We start from the raw sequence: 25,350 nt of genomic DNA on the forward strand, positions 1-25,350 counted from the left end.
TATTGAAATATGAAATCTTGTGGTCTATTATTATGATTTGATATATATAGGCTAAACCTATAACTCACCAACATTTTTGTTGACGTTTTAAGCATGTTTATTCTCAGGTGATTATTAAGAGCTTCCGCTGTCGCATACTTAAATAAGGACGAGATTTGGAGTCCATGCTTGTATGATATTGTGTAAAAACTGCATTCAAGAAACTTATTTTGTTGTAACATATTTGTATTGTAAACCATTATGTAATGGTCGTGTGTAGACATGATATTTTAGATTATCATTATTTGATAATCTACGTAAAGCTTTTTAAACCTTTATTGATGAAATAAAGGTTATGGTTTGTTTTAAAATGAATGCAGTCTTTGAAAAACGTCTCATATAGAGGTCAAAACCTCGCAACGAAATCAATTAATATGGAACGTTTTTAATCAATAAGAACGGGACATTTCAGTTGGTATCCGAGCGTTGGTCTTAGAGAACCAGAAAATTTGCATTAGTGTGTCTTATCGAGTTTGTTAGGATGCATTAGTGAGTCTGGACTTCGACCGTGTTTTCTTTAAAAATGATTGCTTAACATTTTTGTTGGAAACTATATATTTTTAACATATGAATATTATGTGATATATTAATCTCTTAACGTGTTTGATATTATGTGATAGATGTCTACCTCTAGAACAAGTCCCATTGACTCACCTAATAATAATGAAGAGTCAAATGTAAATTGGAATGATTTGTGGACTGATTCACAAGTTCCCGAAGAGGAACCGGAAGAAGAGTCGGAACCGGAAGAAGAATCGGAACCGGAAGAAGAATCGGAACCGGATGAAGAAATAGAACCGGTGGGGGAAATAATAAAACGGTTAAGTAAAAGAAAATCCTCAACCAACCGACCAAAGTTAATTATGGTCAATGGTGTTTCCGCCAAGGAAGCAAAATATTGGGAGGATTACCAATTCTCCGATGAATCGGATTCCGACGAGAATTCCGATGATGTTATAGAAATTACCCCAACTGAATTTAAAAAGGCAAAAGAAAATAATAAGGGAAAGGGCATAAAAATAGAGAAATCTAATTCCAACCCCGATGAACTTTATATGTATCGTCAACCCCCGAAGTCCTTAAGTTGTAACAATGACCCGGGAACCTCTAAACCACCAGGTTTTTCTAAACCAATGTGGACAACGACGGCTCGTATTAGGGGAACATCATATATCCCTAGAAACTTGGCAAAACGAACCAAAACCGAAGAAGAAGAAACGAGCGAGTCGGAATAAGATAGTTGTATTCGTGTGGTGTAATATATGGAATATAGTGTTCTTATGCTTTATGATATATGTAAAAATTGCTTGTATTAATAAGTATTTTTTTTATGAATCTAACTCTTGTCTATTTTACAGTTTAAAAACACAAAATGGATAGACAACCCAATATTTTAAGAGACCTACCCGGAGACATGATTGATGAAATCTTGTCTAGAGTCGGCCAGAATTCTTCGGCACAACTATTTAAGGCGAGATCAGTTTGTAAGACATTCGAAGAACGTTCCAAGAATGTCTTGGTTTATAAGAGACTTTCGTTTGAAAGATGGGGGATATCACATTGGGAAACCCATAAGTTACGATGTGTTTACTTTGACGCATATATTGCGGGGAACCCAAATGCTATTTTACGCAACGGGTTAAGAAATTATTTTGACTCAATATATCCGAATATTGGACTTCGTGATTTAGAAAAAGCGGCTAACATGCAACATAAAGAAGCATGTTATGCTTACGGATTAGTAATGTTCGCTTCTCACCAAAGTGAGAACAAGAACATCGGGCTACAACTATTAAACAAAACGTTTCCACAAGTGACGGAGTCGGTAATTGGGGTAAGAAATGAGGTTTTTAGATTATTACGGGACTGTTGGACATTACGTAATCCTCGTCCCTTTGATGACGTTACAACACGCTGTCTTATCAACGGCCATAACGGTTATGTTGCACAAGACCAAGGATGGGAAGTAGTCCTAGTAAAACCAGAATGCATGACTTGTTTCTGGACGTATGAATTACGTGTCTTTATTGCCTTTGCTGAACGACTTGTGTACTAGCTAGAATTGTCTTCACAACTATCTTGTATCAAAGTTATTGTGTGCTATATTTCATGCTTTATGTAAAATAAGCGGTATTGTAAGTTTGTAAAATATTGTATAACAGTTTGAACGCGAAATATTATTATAATCAGTTTTTCATATAGAATTGTAGTAGTTGAATTGTATATTAGCTACTAAGTATGAACTTAACGGGTAGGTACTACCCGAATTTAAACTTATAAAACGCTAATATGAAGAAAAAGCTTTTATAAATGAGTTCATATTATGCTACGAAATACTATTAACTACTCTTAATATTCTGTATGATTAACTTGTTCCATTTAACTATTTTGAAGGAAATGGCACCGACTACTCGACACACCGTGAATATGAATGAAGAGGAATTCCGTACTTTTCTAGCTTCAAACATAGCCGCAGTACAGGCTGCGCTACATACCAACAATAACCTTGGATCTAGCAGTACAGGAAATCGTGTAGGATGCACCTACAAAGAATTCACTGCCTGCAAACCTTTGGAATTTGATGGAACCGAAGGACCGATCGGATTGAAACGGTGGACCGAGAAGGTTGAATCGGTGTTTGCCATAAGTAAGTGTACTGAAGAGGACAAAGTGAAGTACGCTACGCATACCTTCACAGGTTCTGCGTTAACATGGTGGAATACCTATCTAGAGCAAGTGGGACAAGATGATGCGTACGCACTACCGTGGTCAGCATTCAAGCACTTGATGAACGAGAAGTACCGTCCCAGAACCGAGGTCAATAAGCTCAAGACAGAACTTAGAGGGTTACGAACCCAAGGATTTGATATTACCACGTACGAAAGACGATTCACAGAATTGTGCCTATTGTGTCCGGGAGCATTCGAAGATGAGGAAGAGAAGATCGACGCGTTTGTGAAAGGATTACCGGAAAGAATCCAAGAAGATATAAGTTCACACGAGCCCACCTCCATACAACAGGCATGTAGAATGGCTCACAAACTAGTGAACCAGATTGAAGAAAGAATTAAAGAACAGACTGCTGAAGAGGCCAATGTGAAGCAAGTCAAAAGAAAGTGGGAGGAAAACGGTGATAAGAATCACCAATACAACAACAACAGCAATTACAACAATAATCGCAACAATTATCCCAACAATCGCAACATCAATCGCAACTACAACAAACGGCCCAACAACAACAACAACAACAACAACAACAGCAACTACAACAATCATCCCAACAACAATAATAACCGCAACAACAACAACAATCAGAAGCAACTATGCCAAAGGTGTGAAAAGAATCACTCGGGGTTCTGCACCAAATTTTGCAACAAGTGTAAAAGAAATGGTCATAGCGCGGCGAAGTGTGAGGTCTACGGACCAGGGGTTAATAGAACGAAAGGAACAAATGGTGTCGGAACGAGTAATGGCGGAGCAAGTAGTGTCGGAGCAAGTTATGCCAATGTAGTTTGTTATAAATGTGGAAAACCAGGCCACATTATTAGAAATTGCCCGAACCAGGAGAACACGAATGGACAAGGCCGTGGAAGAGTTTTCAATATTAATGCGGTAGAGGCACAGGAAGACCCGGAGCTTGTTACGGGTACGTTTCTTATTGACAATAAATCTGCTTACGTTTTATTTGATTCGGGTGCGGATAGAAGCTATATGAGTAGAGATTTTTGTGCTAAATTAAGTTGTCCATTGACGCCTTTGGATAGTAAATTTTTACTCGAATTAGCAAATGGTAAATTAATTTCAGCAGATAATATATGTCGGAATCGAGAAATTAAACTGGTTAGCGAAACATTTAAGATTGATTTGATACCAGTAGAGTTAGGGAGTTTTGATGTGATAATCGGTATGGACTGGTTGAAAGAAGTGAAAGCAGAGATCGTTTGTTACAAAAATGCAATTCGCATTATACGAGAAAAAGGAAAACCCTTAATGGTGTACGGAGAAAAGGGCAACACGAAGCTACATCTTATTAGTAATTTGAAGGCACAAAAACTAATAAGAAAAGGTTGCTATGCTGTTCTAGCACACGTCGAGAAAGTACAAACTGAAGAAAAGAGCATCAATGATGTTCCCATTGCAAAAGAATTTCCCGATGTATTTCCGAAAGAATTACCGGGATTACCCCCACATCGATCCGTTGAATTTCAAATAGATCTTGTACCAGGAGCTGCACCAATAGCTCGTGCTCCTTACAGACTCGCACCCAGCGAGATGAAAGAACTGCAAAGCCAATTACAAGAACTTTTAGAGCGTGGTTTCATTCGACCAAGCACATCACCGTGGGGAGCTCCTGTTTTGTTTGTCAAGAAGAAAGATGGTACATTCAGGTTGTGTATCGACTACCGAGAGTTGAACAAACTTACCATCAAGAACCGCTACCCACTACCGAGAATCGACGATTTATTTGATCAACTACAAGGCTCGTCTGTTTATTCAAAGATTGACTTACGTTCCGGGTATCATCAAATGCGGGTGAAAGAAGATGATATTCCAAAGACTGCTTTCAGAACACGTTACGGTCATTACGAGTTTATGGTCATGCCGTTTGGTTTAACTAATGCACCAGCTGTGTTCATGGACCTTATGAACCGAGTGTGTGGACCATACCTTGACAAGTTTGTCATTGTTTTCATTGATGACATACTTATTTACTCAAAGAATGACCAAGAACACGGTGAACATTTGAGAAAGGTGTTAGAAGTATTGAGGAAGGAAGAATTGTACGCTAAGTTTTCAAAGTGTGCATTTTGGTTGGAAGAAGTTCAATTCCTCGGTCACATAGTGAACAAAGAAGGTATTAAGGTGGATCCGGCAAAGATAGAAACTGTTGAAAAGTGGGAAACCCCGAAAACTCCGAAACACATACGCCAGTTTTTAGGACTAGCTGGTTACTACAGAAGGTTCATCCAAGACTTTTCCAGAATAGCAAAACCCTTGACTGCATTAACGCATAAAGGGAAGAAATTTGAATGGAATGATGAACAAGAGAAAGCGTTTCAGTTATTGAAGAAAAAGCTAACTACGGCACCTATATTGTCATTGCCTGAAGGGAATGATGATTTTGTGATTTATTGTGACGCATCAAAGCAAGGTCTCGGTTGTGTATTAATGCAACGAACGAAGGTGATTGCTTATGCGTCTAGACAATTGAAGATTCACGAACAAAATTATACGACGCATGATTTGGAATTAGGCGCGGTTGTTTTTGCATTAAAGACTTGGAGGCACTACTTATATGGGGTCAAAAGTATTATATATACCGACCACAAAAGTCTTCAACACATATTTAATCAGAAACAACTGAATATGAGGCAGCGTAGGTGGATTGAATTATTGAATGATTACGATTTTGAGATTCGTTACCACCCGGGGAAGGCAAATGTGGTAGCCGATGCCTTGAGCAGAAAGGATAGAGAACCCATTCGAGTAAAATCTATGAATATAATGATTCATAATAACATTACTACTCAAATAAAGGAGGCGCAACAAGGAGTTTTAAAAGAGGGAAATTTAAAGGATGAAATACCCAAAGGATCGGAGAAGCATCTTAATATTCGGGAAGACGGAACCCGGTATAGGGCTGAAAGGATTTGGGTACCGAAATTTGGAGATATGAGAGAAATGGTACTTAGAGAAGCTCATAAAACCAGATACTCAATACATCCTGGAACGGGGAAGATGTACAAGGATCTCAAGAAACATTTTTGGTGGCCGGGTATGAAAGCCGATGTTGCTAAATACGTAGGAGAATGTTTGACGTGTTCTAAGGTCAAAGCTGAGCATCAGAAACCATCAGGTCTACTTCAACAACCCGAAATCCCGGAATGGAAATGGGAAAACATTACCATGGATTTCATCACTAAATTGCCAAGGACTGCAAGTGGTTTTGATACTATTTGGGTAATAGTTGATCGTCTCACCAAATCAGCACACTTCCTACCAATAAGAGAAGATGACAAGATGGAGAAGTTAGCACGACTGTATTTGAAGGAAGTCGTCTCCAGACATGGAATACCAATCTCTATTATCTCTGATAGGGATGGCAGATTTATTTCAAGATTCTGGCAGACATTACAGCAAGCATTAGGAACTCGTCTAGACATGAGTACTGCCTATCATCCACAAACTGATGGGCAGAGCGAAAGGACGATACAAACGCTTGAAGACATGCTACGAGCATGTGTTATTGATTTCGGAAACAGTTGGGATCGACATCTACCGTTAGCAGAATTTTCCTACAACAACAGCTACCATTCAAGCATTGAGATGGCGCCGTTTGAAGCACTTTATGGTAGAAAGTGCAGGTCTCCGATTTGTTGGAGTGAGGTGGGGGATAGACAGATTACGGGTCCGGAGATTATACAAGAAACTACCGAGAAGATCATCCAAATTCAACAACGGTTGAAAACCGCCCAAAGTCGACAAAAGAGCTACGCTGACATTAAAAGAAAAGATATAGAATTTGAAATTGGAGAGATGGTCATGCTTAAAGTTTCACCTTGGAAAGGCGTTGTTCGATTTGGTAAACGAGGGAAATTAAATCCAAGGTATATTGGACCATTCAAGATTATTGATCGTGTCGGACCAGTAGCTTACCGACTTGAGTTACCTCAACAACTCGCGGCTGTACATAACACTTTCCACGTCTCGAATTTGAAGAAATGTTTTGCTAAAGAAGATCTCACTATTCCGTTAGATGAAATCCAAATCAACGAAAAACTCCAATTCATCGAAGAACCCGTCAAAATAATGGATCGTGAGGTTAAAAGACTTAAGCAAAACAAGATACCAATTGTTAAGGTTCGATGGAATGCTCGTAGAGGACCTGAGTTCACCTGGGAGCGTGAAGATCAGATGAAGAAGAAATACCCGCATCTATTTCCAGAAGATTCGTCAACACCTTCAACAGCTTAAAATTTCGGGACGAAATTTATTTAACGGGTAGGTACTGTAGTGACCCGAACTTTTCCATGTTTATATATATTAATTGAGATTGATGTTTACATGATTAAATGTTTCCAACATGTTAAGCAATCAAACTTGTTAAGACTTGATTAATTGAAATAGGTTTCATATAGACAATTGACCACCCAAGTTGACCGGTGATTCACGAACGTTAAAACTTGTAAAAAAAACTATATGATGACATATATATGGTTATATATATAGTTAACATGATATTATGATAAGTAAACATATCATTAATTATATTAACAATGAACTACATATGTAAAAACAAGACTACTAACTTAATGATTTTGAAACGAGACATATATGTAACGTTTATCGTTGTAACGACATTTAATGTATATATATCATATTAAGAGATATTCGTACATCATAATATCATGATAATATAATAATTTAAAATCTCTTTTGTTATTATAAACATTGGGTTAACAACATTTAACAAGATCGTTAACCTAAAGGTTTCAAAACAACACTTACATGTAACGACTAACGATGACTTAACGACTCAGTTAAAATGTATATACATGTAGTGTTTTAATATGTATTTATACACTTTTGAAAGACTTCAATACACTTATCAAAATACTTCTACTTAACAAAAATGCTTACAATTACATTCTCGTTCAGTTTCATCAACAATTCTACTCGTATGCACCCGTATTCGTACTCGTACAATACACAGCTTTTAGATGTATGTACTATTGGTATATACACTCCAATGATCAGCTCTTAGCAGCCCTTGTGAGTCACCTAACACATGTGGGAACCATCATTTGGCAACTAGCATGAAATATCTCATAAGATTACAAAAATATGAGTAATCATTCATGACTTATTTACATGAAAACAAAATTACATATCCTTTATATCTAATCCATACACCAACGACCAAAAACACCTACAAACACTTTCATTCTTCAATTTTCTTCATCTAATTGAACTCTCTCAAGTTCTATCTTCAAGTTCTAAGTGTTCTTCATAAATTCCAAAAGTTCTAGTTTCATAAAATCAAGAATACTTTCAAGTTTGCTAGCTCACTTCCAATCTTGTAAGGTGATCATCCAACCTCAAGAAATCTTTGTTTCTTACAGTAGGTTATCATTCTAATACAAGGTAATAATCATATTCAAACTTTGGTTCATTTTCTATAACTATAACAATCTTATTTCAAGTGATGATCTTACTTGAACTTGTTTTCGTGTCATGATTTTGCTTCAAGAACTTTGAGCCATCCAAGGATCCGTTGAAGCTAGATCCATTTTTCTCTTTTCCAGTAGGTTCATCCAAGGAACTTAAGGTAGTAATGATGTTCATAACATCATTCGATTCATACATATAAAGCTATCTTATTCGAAGGTTTAAACTTGTAATCACTAGAACATAGTTTAGTTAATTCTAAACTTGTTCGCAAACAAAAGTTAATCCTTCTAACTTGACTTTTAAAATCAACTAAACACATGTTCTATATCTATATGATATGCTAACTTAATGATTTAAAACCTGGAAACACGAAAAACACCGTAAAACCGGATTTACGCCGTCGTAGTAACACCGCGGGCTGTTTTGGGTTAGTTAATTAAAAACTATGATAAACTTTGATTTAAAAGTTGTTATTCTGAGAAAATGATTTTTATTATGAACATGAAACTATATCCAAAAATTATGGTTAAACTCAAAGTGGAAGTATGTTTTCTAAAATGGTCATCTAGACGTCGTTCTTTCGACTGAAATGACTACCTTTACAAAAACGACTTGTAACTTATTTTTTCCGACTAGAAACCTATACTTTTTTTGTTTAGATTCATAAAATAGAGTTCAATATGAAACCATAGCAATTTGATTCACTCAAAACGGATTTAAAATGAAGAAGTTATGGGTAAAACAAGATTGGATAATTTTTCTCATTTTAGCTACGTGAAAATTGGTAACAAATCTATTCCAACCATAACTTAATCAACTTGTATTATATATTATGTAATCTTGAGATACCATAGACACGTATACAATGTTTCGACCTATCATGTCGACACATCTATATATATTTCGGAACAACCATAGACACTCTATATGTGAATGTTGGAGTTAGCTATACAGGGTTGAGGTTGATTCCAAAATATATATAGTTTGAGTTGTGATCAATACTGAGATACGTATACACTGGGTCGTGGATTGATTCAAGATAATATTTATCGATTTATTTCTGTACATCTAACTGTGGACAACTAGTTGTAGGTTACTAACGAGGACAGCTGACTTAATAAACTTAAAACATCAAAATATATTAAAAGTGTTGTAAATATATTTTGAACATACTTTGATATATATGTATATATTGTTATAGGTTCGTGAATCAACCAGTGGCCAAGTCTTACTTCCCGACGAAGTAAAAATTTGTGAAAGTGAGTTATAGTCCCACTTTTAAAATCTAATATTTTTGGGATGAGAATACATGCAGGTTTTATAAATGATTTACAAAATAGACACAAGTACGTGAAACTACATTCTATGGTTGAATTATCGAAATCGAATATGCCCCTTTTTATTAAGTCTGGTAATCTAAGAATTAGGGAACAGACACCCTAATTGACGCGAATCCTAAAGATAGATCTATTGGGCCTAACAAACCCCATCCAAAGTACCGGATGCTTTAGTACTTCGAAATTTATATCATATCCGAAGGGTGTCCCGGAATGATGGGGATATTCTTATATATGCATCTTGTTATTGTCGGTTACCAGGTGTTCACCATATGAATGATTTTTATCTCTATGTATGGGATGTGTATTGAAATATGAAATCTTGTGGTCTATTATTATGATTTGATATATATAGGCTAAACCTATAACTCACCAACATTTTTGTTGACGTTTTAAGCATGTTTATTCTCAGGTGATTATTAAGAGCTTCCGCTGTCGCATACTTAAATAAGGACGAGATTTGGAGTCCATGCTTGTATGATATTGTGTAAAAACTGCATTCAAGAAACTTATTTTGTTGTAACATATTTGTATTGTAAACCATTATGTAATGGTCGTGTGTAGACATGATATTTTAGATTATCATTATTTGATAATCTACGTAAAGCTTTTTAAACCTTTATTGATGAAATAAAGGTTATGGTTTGTTTTAAAATGAATGCAGTCTTTGAAAAACGTCTCATATAGAGGTCAAAACCTCGCAACGAAATCAATTAATATGGAACGTTTTTAATCAATAAGAACGGGACATTTCATATACCAATAGTACATACATCTAAAAGCTGTGTATTGTACGAGTACGAATACGGGTGCATACGAGTAGAATTGTTGATGAAACTGATCGAGGATGTAATTGTAAGCATTTTTGTTAAGTAGAAGTATTTTGATAAGTGTATTGAAGTCTTTCAAAAGTGTATAAATACATATTAAAACACTACATGTATATACATTTTAACTGAGTCGTTAAGTCATCGTTAGTCGTTACATGTAAGCGTTGTTTTGAAACCTTTAGGTTAACGATCTTGTTAAATGTTGTTAACCCAATGTTTATAATATCAAATGAGATTTTAAATTATTATATTATCATGATATTATCATGTATGAATATCTCTTAATATGATATATATACATTAAATGTCTTTACAACGATAATCGTTACATATATGTCTCGTTTAAAAATCATTAAGTTAGTAGTCTTGTTTTTACATATGTAGTTCATTGTTAATATAATTAATGATATGTTTACTTATCATAGTATCATGTTAACTATATATATATCCATATATATATCATCATATAGTTTTTACAAGTTTTAACGTTCGTGAATCACCGGTCAACTTGGGTGGTCAATTGTCTATATGAAACATATTTCAATTAATCAAGTCTTAACAAGTTTGATTGCTTAACATGTTGGAAACATTTAATCATGTAAATATCAATCTCAATTAATATATATAAACATGGAAAAGTTCGGGTCACTACACCTTTTAACCCCTCTCACCACTCGCCACTCACCATTCACTTCATTTCATTTCCATTTTCCTTTCTAATTCTCTCTCAACACACACATACACCTATGAACGAATTTTTCCAGTAACCAAATCATCATTTTCATCAAAAACTACTTCAAGAATCAAGCTATAATCATCATAGGAAGAACACACTTCAAGAACACTTCAAAAATCCTTTCAAGTTTGCAAGTATACTTCCAAGCTTTCTAATCCATTCCAAGTAATTATCTAAGATCAAGAAACCTTTGTTATTTACGGTACTTTATCTTTCTTATTTAAGGTAAAACTCATATCCAAACTTTGATTCAATTTCTATAACTATAACTATCTTAATTCGAGTAGAAATATTACTTGAACTTATTTTCGTGTCATGATTCTACTTCAAGAACTTTCAAGCCATCCAAGGATTCTTTGAAGCTTGATCATTTCTTGTTACTTTCAGTAGGTTTACCTACTATACGTGAGGTAGTAATTATGTTCATAACGTCATTCGATTCATATATATATATATATATATATATATATATATATATATATATATATATATATATATAACTATCTTATTCGAAGATTTAAACTTGAAATCACTAGAACATAGTTTAGTTAATTCTAAACTTGTTCGCAAACAAAGTTAATCCTTATAACTTAACTTTTAAAATCAACTAAACACATGTTCTATATCTATATGATATGCTAACTTAATGATTTAAAACCTGGAAACACGAAGAACACCGTAAAACCGGATATACGCCGTCGTAGCGAAATCGGCGGCTGTTTGGTTTGGATAATTAAAAACTATGTAAAACTTTGATTTAAAAGCTATACTTCTGGGAAAATGATTTTTCTTTTGAAAATGAAACTATATCCAGAAATCATGGTTAAACTCAAAGTGGAAGTATGTTTTTCAAAATAGTCATCAAGACGTCGTTCTTTCGACTGAAATGAATACCTCTACAAAAAACGACTTGTAACTTGTATTTCTGACTATAAACTTATACTTTTTCTGTTTAGTTTCATAAATTTCAGTTCATTATGAAACCATAGCAACTTGAATCACTTAAAACGGATTTAAATCGAAGAAGTTACGGGTAAAACAAGATTGAATAATTTTGCTTGTTGTAGCTACGTGAAATTTGTAACAAATCTATACAAATCATAATTTAACTAACTTATATTGTATTACACATGTATTCTAACATATATTATATAATCTTGGGATACCATAGACATGTATACAATGTTTTGACATATCATATCGACCCATCTATATAATATATTTCGAAACAATCATAGAGACTCTATATGCAGTAATGCTTGAGTTAGCTATACAGGGTTAAGGTTGATTCCAAAATAATATATATACTTTGAGTTGTGATCTAGCCTGAGACTTGTATACCCTGGGTCGTGGATTGATTCGAGATAATATATATCGATTTATTTCTGTACATCTAACTGTGGACAACTAGTTGTAGATTACTAACGTTGGAATGTTAACTTAACAAACTTAAATCATTAAAACGTAATAAAAATGTTGTGAATATATTTCGATCATACTTTGATATATATGTACATATTTGTTATAGGTTCGTGAATCAACCAGTGGCCAAGTCTTATTTTTCAACAAAGTGAAAATACGTGAAAGTGAGTTATAGTCCCACTTTTGAAATCTATTATTTTTGGGATGAGAATACATGAAGTTTTATAAATGTTTTACAAAATAGACACAAGTGATCGGAATTACATTCTATGTTGAATTATCGAACCGAATATGCCCTTTTTTAGCTTGGTAGCCTTAGAATTGGTGTTTATGATAATTGCCACCAATTGACGTGAATCCTAAAGATAGATCTATTTGGCTCAACAAGCCTCATTCGAGTTACGGATGCTTTAGTACTTCGATTTATCATATCCGATGTGCATCCCGGAATGATGGGGATATTCTATATGCATCTTGTTAATGTCGGTTACCAGGTGTTCATCATATGAATGATTTTTATGCAGATTGCATGTTATTGAGAAATGGAAATGGAAATCTTGTGGTCTATTATTATGATTTGATAAATATATAGGCTAAACCTATAACTCACCAACATTTTTGTTGACGTTTAAAGCATGTTTATTCTCAGGTGATTATTAAGACCTTCCGCTTTTGCTTGCTAATTTATGAACAAGAGTTGGAGTCAGCATGCTTGTATTATATTATTTAAAAACTACATTCGAAGACATATATTGTTGTGTAATATTATTGTAAACCATTATGTAATGGTCGTGTGAAAACGCTATATTTTAGATTATCATTATTTGATAAGCGTCGTAATATTTTAAAGGTTATGGTTTGTTTTAAAATCGAATGCAGTCTTTGAAAAACGTCTCATATAGAGGTCAAAGCATCGCAATGAAATCAATTAATATGGAACGTTTATAATCAATATGAATGGGACATTTCAGTTGGTATCCGAACGTTGGTCTTAGAGAACCAGAAATTGCATTAGTGTGTCTTACTGAGTTTGTTAGGGTGCATTAGTGAGTCTGGACTTCGACCGTGTTTTCTTTAAAAACGATTGCTTAACACTTTTTGTTGGAAACTACATATTACTAACATGTAAATATTATGTGATATATTAATCTCTTAACGTGTTTGATATTGTGTGATAGATGTCTACCTCTAGTACAAATCCCATCAACTCACCTAATAATAATGAAGAGTCAAATATATTTTGGGAAGATTCACAAATTCCCGAAGAGGAATCGAAAGAGGAGGAACCGGAAGAGGAGGAACCGGAAGAGGAGGAACCGGAAGAAGAGGAACCGGAAGAAGAAGAGGTTCCGGAGGAATAAATATTAATACCTACAGTAAAACGATTAAATAAATCCTCAACCAAGGGACCAAAGTTAAAAATGGTCAATGGTGTTTCCGCCAAGGAAGAAAAATATTGGGAAAATTACCAATTTTCTGATGAACCGGATCTCGATGAGGATTCCGATGATGTTATAGAAATTACCCCAACTCAATTTAATAAGGCAAAAGAGAATAATAAGCGAAAGAGAATCAAAATAGAGAAACCTGATTCCGACCCTGATGAACTTTATGTGTATCGTAAATGCCCGTATTTCTTAGATTTTAACAATAATCCGGGAACATCTAGGCCACTAGGTTTTTCTAAACCATTTGTGAAAATGACGGCTCGTATTAGAGGATCACCAGTATCCCTAGGAAATTAGCCAAACGAACCAAGTCCGAAGAAGAAGAAATGAGTGAGTCGAAATAAAGAGTTGTAATCATGCTGTGTAATATATGTATTGTTGTGTGCTTGTACTTTTAAGATATATGTAAAAATTGCTTGTATTGTTTTATAATTATCTTTTACGAATCTAATCCTTGTTTATTTTACAGTATAAAAACAAAAATGGACGTTAAGGATAGACAACCAAAAATTTTAGAAGACCTACCAGGGGATATGATTGATGAAATCTTGTCTAGAGTCGGGCAGAATTCATCTGCACAATTATTTACGACGAAATTAGTTTGTCGAACGTTTGAAAGACATTCCAGGCATGCCTTAGTTTATAAGAGGCTTTCCTTTGAAAGATGGGGTATATCACATTGGGGAGACTTTAAGTTATGCTGAGTTTTCTTTAAGGCATTTAGTGCGGAAACCCAGATGCAATTTTACGCTACGGGTTGAGAACCTATTTTGACTCAACCTATCCCAACATAGGACTTCGTTGTCATACCCCGTCCTAATCCGTCTGGACGAAGTCACCAACATCTGGTTCCATTGCAATGATCGACTCTAAATAATGTCTTTACAATGAGCAAATGCACAGCGGAAGATTTCTTTCATACCTGAGAATAAACATGCTTTCAAGTGTCAACCAAAAGGTTGGTGAGTTCATAGGTTTATCATAAAACAATAAAATTCAACATTTTAAAAGACCACAAGATTTAAATTCTGCATGGTACAAATGGGCCCGAATCATATACCCACCTGTAATGTACATGCGATATCTTTTAAATACAGTACACCTTTCTCGTGTACGCAACCATTTTTCATAAATCTTAGTAACCGTAGACATATCTCGTGCACAAAAATAACATACACATAACCTGTGTATAAAATCATTCTCTCGATACATAACATCCATATCAATTAGTGGCAATTATCATGTCCACATAATTCAATGGTGGCAATTATCATGTCCACATAATTCAATGGTGGCAATTATCATGTCCACATAATTCAATAATAATCCGCAGAACCTCTGTCTGCATAATAATTCATTCGAGGAATGTTTTGCTTGTGTCTATCTCGTCAAACGTTTATAAAAGCATTTCATGTATTCGCAGTTCAAAATATATTTCAAAAGCATTTAGTAAAGCAGTTATATAAACAGCGCATGTATTCTCAGTCCCAAAATATAAAGAGTAAAAGGGAGCAAATGAACTCACCTATTGTATTTTGTAGTAAAAATATATATGACGACATTGAACAAGTGTAGGGTTGGCCTCGGATTCACGAACCTATATCAAGTATATATATATATATATATATTAACACTTATAATATTAATTAACTATGTTTATAATGTATTAAGATTAATTTTTACTTATACAATCATATTACTATCTATATTGTATTAGATATTTATATATTATGTATTACTTAATAAAAATAATATTTTGTTTAAAAAGATACAAAACTACGTAATATTAGTATAGGTATGTAATAAATATATTTTAGATAAATAATATTTGTTGTACTAATAATAAAAATATTACTAATGATATTAATAATAATAATGATAGTGTTAATGAAAATAAAATGATACTTTTAATAAGTATGATAATTTTACTAATAACGAAATTTTTTAACAATAAGGATACTTCTAATAATAATAATAATAATAATAATAATAATAATAATAATAATAATAATAATAATAATAATAATAATAATAATAATAATAATAATAATAATAATAATAATCATAATAATGATAATGATGATGATAATAGTAATAATAATAATAATATGTATACCTAACATAAGTCCATTAAGATAATAGTCCAAGTATGTTTGAAAGTAGCCCAAGTTAATGGCTCATATGGATGTTTAATTGGATCCACAAGGCCGCCCACCAGACTCAAGCTTTTACACTAATCCAGCCAGTTAAAAAAAAATATAGTCGCCCAGTTTCGAACCCGCAACCTCCTGCTTCCACGACCACACCCCTTAACCATTCAAGCTGTCTCGTTTTCTATTTTAACTCTTAATCTAACTTTATTTACCCCATAACACTCTGTTTCCATTTTCTTCTTCTAAAAATTTTACAACCTGAGTAATAATACGTATAACCTAATATATCATCATCATCAAATTAACATCATCATCATCAAATTAACATCATCATCTTCATCATCTCTAACATCATGATCATTATCATCTTTCAATATCAATATAATACCCGTAACCATCATAACATCGTCATGGATTATCTTCATTATCATCTTCACTGTGCATCATTTCTATCGTTCATACCCATCATCATTCTTATTATCAATCTCAAAAAAATTATAATACAATCAAACGTCCAGCTTGGTCGGCCGTGGGGCTGGATTGTGTCCCACATACAATATCATATATCATTATGTGCCATGTTAACAAAATGCTTATCATAATTTAATTAACCTTTGGCCCTCGGTTTTGGACTTTCCACAAACGGACCCGCTAGGAGAATTGCAAGACCCCACCATTCTTTAATCTCTCGATCAACAAGGAAGCATCATTATCACAATAATCCCCACCATGTGTTCGGCCAAAAGAAAAGAAAAAGCACAATCCATAATAACTGCTCCACTATCCTAATTCAATATAGAGTTCGCCTTGTATATAAAAAAATAGAAGGGATAGCAAATTTCAGCACCTTTATGCAACAACTCCCATCATCATCTTCTTACATCCTCCTAATCATAGTATCTCTTCATTTTATCACTATGTATTTCATTCATTTCTTCATCAACTTTATCATTTATATCCGCAAAACAAATACAATAGGAACAAAACTATAGCAGCATCACACGCTGCTGTTTTGGCAGCAATAAGCAGGAGGAAAGAAGTTGTAGGTTGCAATCGAAGATGATGGTGTTTAATGGTTTAGGGTGGCGGCTTTCAAGGCATCTGTTGGTTATTTTCAAACGAAAACAGAACTAATTAAATAGTAGCAGTCTAATGTAAGTGGTGATTTTAGGGTGGTTTTGATGTTTGGCAGAAACAGAAACAAGTGGGTTTGGTGGGGTTGATTAAACCATAGGTGGTAATGGTTTTCTAAATGGGTTTTGATGGGATGGTTTCGTGGTATTTATTGATTACTAATAGAATAAAATCAATAGATGGTTAAGGTGGTTTAAGATCGGAAATGCAGTAGCAGATTTTGCTGAAAGGGTGTGTTGGTTTATGATGGTGTCAATGGTAATAGAAAAACAAAACAACGAAGGTGGTGGTTGTTTTGATGGTTGATGGTTATGGTTGCAAAACAGAAAAAGAAAACACATGAAGTTTAAGTGATGATGATTCACAATGTGATTTGGTGATTAAAAGGTGACGGTTCTTAGTTGTCCTGGCGGTGGTGAAGTGAAACAATTTAGGGTGATGGAGTATGGTGATTTAAGGTGGCCAATGTGGTGGTTTGTACTTTGATTGATTTTGCATATGTACAAGTATCTAATATCTATCTATCATTATGTATATATTTTCATATAGAAATAGAGAGATTAGTTAGTCAAAAAGATAAACAGTGATACTTTTAAGAATATTGTTTGTTTGTTAATCTCTGAATCGATTGATAACAGAATCGTACGAATTGATCTTTGATATGTAATCAATTTTGGACAACAACAAAAATTTGATAAACTGTGATGGTGATGCCATACTGAATCCACCGTAATATATATGATATATATCTATCTTTATATTATGTATATGAATATAAATATATAATTAATATTAATAAGTATATTAATAATAATAATAATAATTCTATTAATAATAAATAATAGTAATACTGAATATTATTAATAATAACATAAATATAATACAATTAATAATAATTATCCTAATAATAATAATATTTATCATAATAATGATATTTTTTAGTAATAAAGAATTGTATTGTTTTTATAACAATAATAATAATACTAATTATAATAATACTAATGATAATAATCATATTAGTAATAATAATAACAATAAAATTCATATCTATATATATATATATATATATATATATATATATATATATATATATATATATATATATATATATATATATATATATATATATATATATATATATATATATATATATATATATATATATATATATATATATATATATAGTAACATCCCAGGTAACACGTTCCCCGTAGCATGATATTGTCCGCTTTGCAGAGATAGGGACGTACCCTTGTCTGCCCCGTAGGTTGCTCACGGATTTTTCTTGGCGACCACACACGATGAACACTTTCCCAGGAGGTCACCCATCCTGGTAGTGCTCTCGCCTGAGCACGCTTAACTGCAGAGTTCTAATGGGATCTGCTACGCTTGTGGTCCCAAAACGCGTCATGCTAGGAAAGGTCTCCACACCCTTATAAGGCATGCTTCGTTCTCCTCTCCAACCGATGTGGGACGGATGTAACACGGATGTTACAATCCTCCCCCCTAATGGGACACAGCGTCCCCGCTGTGCACGTTTGGTCCGGGGCCTGGCTCTGATACCATCAGTAACATCCCAGGTAACACGTTCCCCGTAGCATGATATTGTCCGCTTTGCAGAGATAGGGACGTACCCTTGTCTCCCCCGTAGGTTGCTCACGGATTTTTCTTGGCGACCACACACGATGAACACTTTCCCAGGAGGTCACCCATCCTGGTAGTGCTCTCGCCTGAGCACGCTTAACTGCAGAGTTCTAATGGGATCTGCTACGCTTGTGGTCCCAAAACGCGTCATGCTAGGAAAGGTCTCCACACCCTTATAAGGCATGCTTCGTTCTCCTCTCCAACCGATGTGGGACGGATGTAACACGGATGTTACAATAAAAATTATTTGTCTGTCAGATAACCATGTAACCATGCCAGAACCCATCAGATGAGTTGGCAACGATCCTCTACCGAGCCATGGTCGAAACTCGAAACCATAGGCTATGTTAATCACGCTCTAGTTACATGGTCCTGATTCATCAACCAGACATGGGTTTCTGTCTTCTTAGGAGTCAAGAATACAGAAGTACGAACCTATAGAACAGATCCTGTTCAAGTAAGGTCGTACGGCTTAACATGACCACAATATTGTTCGCTTTGCCCGCAGGCGCACGGCTTTTTCTTGGCGACCACACACGAGAAGCACTTTCCCAGGAGGTCACCCATCCTGGTAGTGCTCTCGCCCGAGCACGCTTAACAACAACGTACTCGCACTTCTACTCAGCCTGTGATCCCAAAACGCGTTGTGTCATTTAAGCGTGAGTATTACCTTATAATCCCATGATCACTCATGTTCGTGGGCGATGTGGGATTTGCCTAGGGTGTTACATTCACCCCCCCTTAGGGACTCATCGTCCTCGATGAGGTTTTCCCCACCACCCCCAACGGCACATGAGTGGCTCTGATACCATTCTGTAACACCCCAGCTTAACATGACCACAATATTGTCCGCTTTGCCCGCAGGCGCACGGCTTTTTCTTGGCGACCACACACGAGAAGCACTTTCCCAGGAGGTCACCCATCCTGGTAGTGCTCTCGCCCGAGCACGCTTAACAACAACGTACTCGCACTTCTACTCAGCCTGTGATCCCAAAACGCATTGTGTCATTTAAGCGTGAGTATTACCTTATAATCCCATGATCACTCATGTTCGTGGGCGATGTGGGATTTGCCTAGGGTGTTACATATATATATATATATATATATATATATATATATATATATATATATATATATATATATATATATATATATATATATATATATATATATATATATATAGTTTCATTTTTTAATAACACATTTTAATCTGGTGTAACAGCTTACATGCATAACACAATTGATTAAGTTGTATTTTGTTATTCCAATTTATTATATGAACTCATATTTATATATAAATATATATCTAGTTACAATAATCGTTCGTGAATCGTCGGGAATAGTCAAAAGGTTAAATGAATATATGTAAACTATTCAAAACTTTGAAACACGGTTTAACAGGCTTTTCTCATCATGTCGAGATCATATGAAGATTAAGGTTTAAATTTGGTCGGAAATTTCTGGGTCGTCACATTCGTGCATTAGAAAGACTTCAAACATGCAATTTAAAGAAGCATGTTATGCTTACGGATTAGTAGTGTTCGCTTCTCACCAAATTAAGAAAAAGAACATCGGATTACAACTGTTAAATAAAACATTCCCACAAGTGACAGATTCAGTAGTTGGGGTAAGAAACTAGGTTTTTAGATTGTTACAGGGCTGTTGGGCATTACGTAACCCTCATCCTTTTGACGACGTTACAACATGCTGCCTAGCCAACGGCCACAACAGTTATTTTCCACAAGACCAAGGATGGGAAATAATATTAGTAAAACCAGAATGTATGATCTATTTCTGGACCTATGAATTACGTGTTTTTATTGCCTTTGATGAAAGTCTTGCGTATTAACTGGAATTGTCTTCGCAACTACCTTGTATCAAAGTTATTGTGTGGTATATTTTATGCTATATGTAAAATTGCGGTATTATACGTTTGTAAAATATTGTATAAAAGTTTGAACGCGCAATATTATTATCATTTTTTCATATAGAATTGTAGTAGTTGAATTGTATATTAGCTGCTAAGTATGAACTTAATGGGTACGTACTACCCGAATTATAAATTATAAAAAGCTAATATGAAGAAAAAACTTTTATAAATGAGTTCATATCATGCTACGAAATACTATTAACTACTCTTAATATTCGGTATGATTAACTTGATTCATTTGATTATTTTTGAAGGAAATGGTACCGACTACTCGAAATACTCTGAATATGATCGAGGAAGACTTCCGTGTTTTCCTTGCTGCAAATGTAGCCGAAGTGCAGGCTGCAATGCGAAATAACAACAATAACTCTGAAACTAGCAATGGATCTAACACCACTAGAAATCGTGTAAGATGCTCCTACAAAGAATCACTGCCTGCAAACCTTTAGAATTTGATGGAACCGAGGGTCTAATCGGATTGAAACGGTGGACCGAGAAGGTTGAAACGGTGTTTGCTATAAGTAAATGTACTGAAGAAGACAAAGTAAAGTACGCTACGCATACCTACACAGGTACTGCGTTAACATGGTGGAATACCTATCTCGAGCAGGTAGGACAAGATGTGAAAGGACCCGTTCATATACATTATAAACGATTCACAATAGTTGATTACATCGCGAGGTATTTGACCTCTATATGATACATTTTACAAACATTGCATTTGTTTTTTAAAAGACAAACTTTCTTTACATCGAAATTTGACAGGCATGCATACCATTTCATAATATCCAATGTCCAACTATAAATTGACTTAATAATAATCTTTGATGAACTCAATGACTCGAATGCAACGTTCTCGAAATATGCTATGAAAGACTCCAAATAATATCTTGAAAATGAGCAAACGTACAGGGGAAGATTTCTTTCAATCCTGAGAATATACATGCTTTAAAGTGTCAACCAAAAGGTTGGTGAGTTCATTAGTTTATCATAATTATTCATTTTCATCATTTTAATAGACAACAAGAATTTCATTTCCAGTTCTCATAAATATACGTCCCATGCATAGAGACAAAAATCATTCATATGGTGAACACCTGGTAACCGACATTAACAAGATGCATATAAGAATATCCCCTATCATTCCGGGACATCCATCGGACATGATAAAACAACATCGAAGTACTAAAGCATCCGCAACCATGGATGGGGTTCGTTAGGACCATTAGATTTATCTTTAGGATTCGCGTCAATTAGTAGATCGGTTTACTAATTCTTAGGTTAACAAGCAAAAAGGGGCATATTCGGCTTCGATCATTCAACCATATAATGTAGTTTCGATTACTTGTGTCTATTTCGTAAAATATTTATAAAAATTGCGCATGTATTCTCAGCCTAAAAATATAAAGGGTAAAAAGGCAAATGAAACTCATCTAATGTATTTTGTAGTAAAAATACATATGACTATATTGAACAATGCAGGGTTGGCCTCGGATTCACGAACCTATATCATTCATTTATATATTAAAACATATTCTTGTAATCGAATAATTTTAGATATTATTATTAATGATATATTTGTTATATTCAAAATCAATAGTTTGTTATGTGTAAGTATTTAGATAAATAATATTATTAGGTTTGATATATAGTTATGTGAAATATAATTATAGTATAGGTATTAAGTATATCTTTTGTACAAAATATTTACCTGTTTAAAAGATAGTTTTGATAATAATAATAATAATATACTAATAGTAATAATAATAATAATAATAATAATAATAATAATAACAATAATGGTGATAACTTTACTGACAATGATAATTTTAATATTTTTAGTAATAACAATGATAATAATAATATTAGTAATAATAATAACTATAATAATAATAATTTTACTAATAATGATAATAATAATGATATTAATACTAATAATACTTATGTTAATAGTAATAAGGATATTAATGATAATAATAATAATGCTAATAATAACTATTAATCATAATAATTTTAATGATAATACTAATAATAATACTCATTTTAATACTAGTAACAATTATATTCATAATAACAGTAATAGTATTCTTAATAATCATATTAATTGTGATGCTAGTAATATTAATAACTATAATGTAAATATTTGTATTAGTATAATAATAATAATAATAATAATAATAATAATAATAATAATAATAATAATAATAATAATAATAATAATAATAATAATAATAATAATAATAATAATAGAAAACTACCTCAAGAATAAGTTCCAATAAAAAAGTGCCCTTACCGGGCTCGAACCCACGACCTCCCGCTCACCCAACACCCCACCCAAACCACTCCACTTGTGATGACCCGGGAATTTCCGACTAAATTTAAACTTAATCTTTATATGATTTCGATACAATAAGTAAAGTTCGTAATGTCGAGTCTCAAAAACTTTGGAACAGTTTACATGAATGCATTTACCCTTTTGACCATTCCTGACGATTCACGAACAATTGTAAAGAAATATATATATATATATATATATATATATATATATATATATATATATATATATATATATATATATATATATATATATATATACATATATGAAAGTATGTATAATAATTAGAAATATTAAAAGTATAATTGAAACATAGAATCAAATATGTAAATAAAATAAAGAATGTTTATACTATAATAAATCTATATCTATATATACATGATTTCTAGGTATAACCATTATTCTATACATATTCTAAAAGTATAAATAATATGTGTTTAAATTATAATATCTATTCTTAACATAATATCTTTAGTAAATATATAACATTAATAATGTTGTCAAATTTACATATGCAAACATGTGTTATATAATAATATATATACATATATTAAAATGTATATAAATTAAATATTCAAAAGTAAGATAGATAACTATTAAATATTACATAATTAATAGAATGTAGTATCAAAATCTTAAATTTACTTACAAATTATAATATAGTTGTTATATGAGTAAAATAAATAATAATATTAATATTAATATCATTATTATACTTTGTAGTAAATTATAATTTTTGTCATTATTATTATTATAGTTATCATTATTATTATTATTATTATTATTAATATTATCATATTATTATCATTCTTAAAAATTATTATTATTATCTTTACCATCAATATGATTATCATTATCAACGTTATTATTAATAACTATCAATCAATATACTTAATATTAATATTAGTATTATTATTTTTAGTATTATTAAAAGTATTATTATTATTAATATATTTATAATTAGTAATTAATAATATTAATGATTATATATAAAAAGCAAAAATAGGATTGAATTCTGTTTAATGCATACATCAAGTTGTGCTATATTTTCGTTCCTGTCTCCCACTCGCTCACCAGTAGGATAGAATTTCAAACATAAAAGCAAAATCATTTACATTTTATTATCTATTTTATATTTTATTTATCTCCCTTGTATTTATCTAACTGTAATCACTGAAAACGCGATCACTTTATGTATTATAGAATCCAATTGATTTTATCTTATCAGTTACCAAATCCCCAAAGCCTTTACAGCTATTATCCCAATGAATTCAAACCCAAAGAATGCAGTACAGCTCGTTCGTTCAACTCTGTACAGAACCTCAATCACCAAAACCTTGATTTCGAAACAAATTTAAAAATGTAAAAACACAGTTAGGTTAGGAATTAGTTGATAAATCTTTCTTCGAAACCTCATCTTCCAATTTTTAGAAACGAAGATGAATTTTCGAGTCAAACTTTTGGTTTTAAAAAGTCAACAAATGTTCATCAATTGAATTCGCATTTTCTGTGATGATTTGAGTTAAATTGACGATTCCTATAGTTTCTTGGATTGAATTGATATATACTTTGTGTTTTAATCTTTGTCTATTACGTTTGTATAAAAGGATTCAATTTTTATTTTTTGTTTATGCAGTCGACGAGAAACAGCACTGTTTTCTTTTAATTTTTTTTTTCCTTCTTCTCAATTCAGATAATCACAAATAATTGTTTTTCTGTTTTGCATACTCAATTCTTTAATCGTTTTAGAAAAGACTAAATTGTTTGGAATTGATTTGGTTAAGATGAAGAAGATGATATATATGGGGATACATAATATGGTTTATATAAATTTTGGGAGAAATTAAATCAGAAAAAAATCAAAGCAGCTCAATGGTATAGGAGAGTGTCGGGGTAGCTTGTGGTCTCGAGTTCGAGTCTAGGGAAGGGCTGTTTCTTTTTGGAATTCCTTTAATATAAGGTAGTTTCATGTTCTTTTATTATTATTATTATTATTATTATTATTATTATTATTATTATTATTATTATTATTATTATTATTATTATTATTATTATTATTATATATTAATATTATTATTGATTGTTAGTATGATTATTGTTAATTATTATGAATGTTATAATTATTATTACTATTATCAAGTATTAATATTTAGTATTATTACTATTATTA

At 32.8% G+C, this 25,350-nt stretch overlaps 1 non-coding gene across 1 annotated transcript; it reads right to left on the reverse strand.

The window, feature by feature from the left end:
- Nucleotides 1-19,163: 19,163 nt before the first annotated feature.
- LOC139869618 (small nucleolar RNA U3) lies at nt 19,164-19,382 on the reverse strand. The gene has a single exon (XR_011766221.1). It is a non-coding gene; the product is annotated as a small nucleolar RNA U3 (small nucleolar RNA).
- Nucleotides 19,383-25,350: the final 5,968 nt, after the last annotated feature.

Source organism: Rutidosis leptorrhynchoides, chromosome 9 (genome assembly GCF_046630445.1).
Source record: "Rutidosis leptorrhynchoides isolate AG116_Rl617_1_P2 chromosome 9, CSIRO_AGI_Rlap_v1, whole genome shotgun sequence".
In the NCBI taxonomy this organism is placed as follows: Eukaryota; Viridiplantae; Streptophyta; class Magnoliopsida; order Asterales; family Asteraceae; genus Rutidosis; species Rutidosis leptorrhynchoides.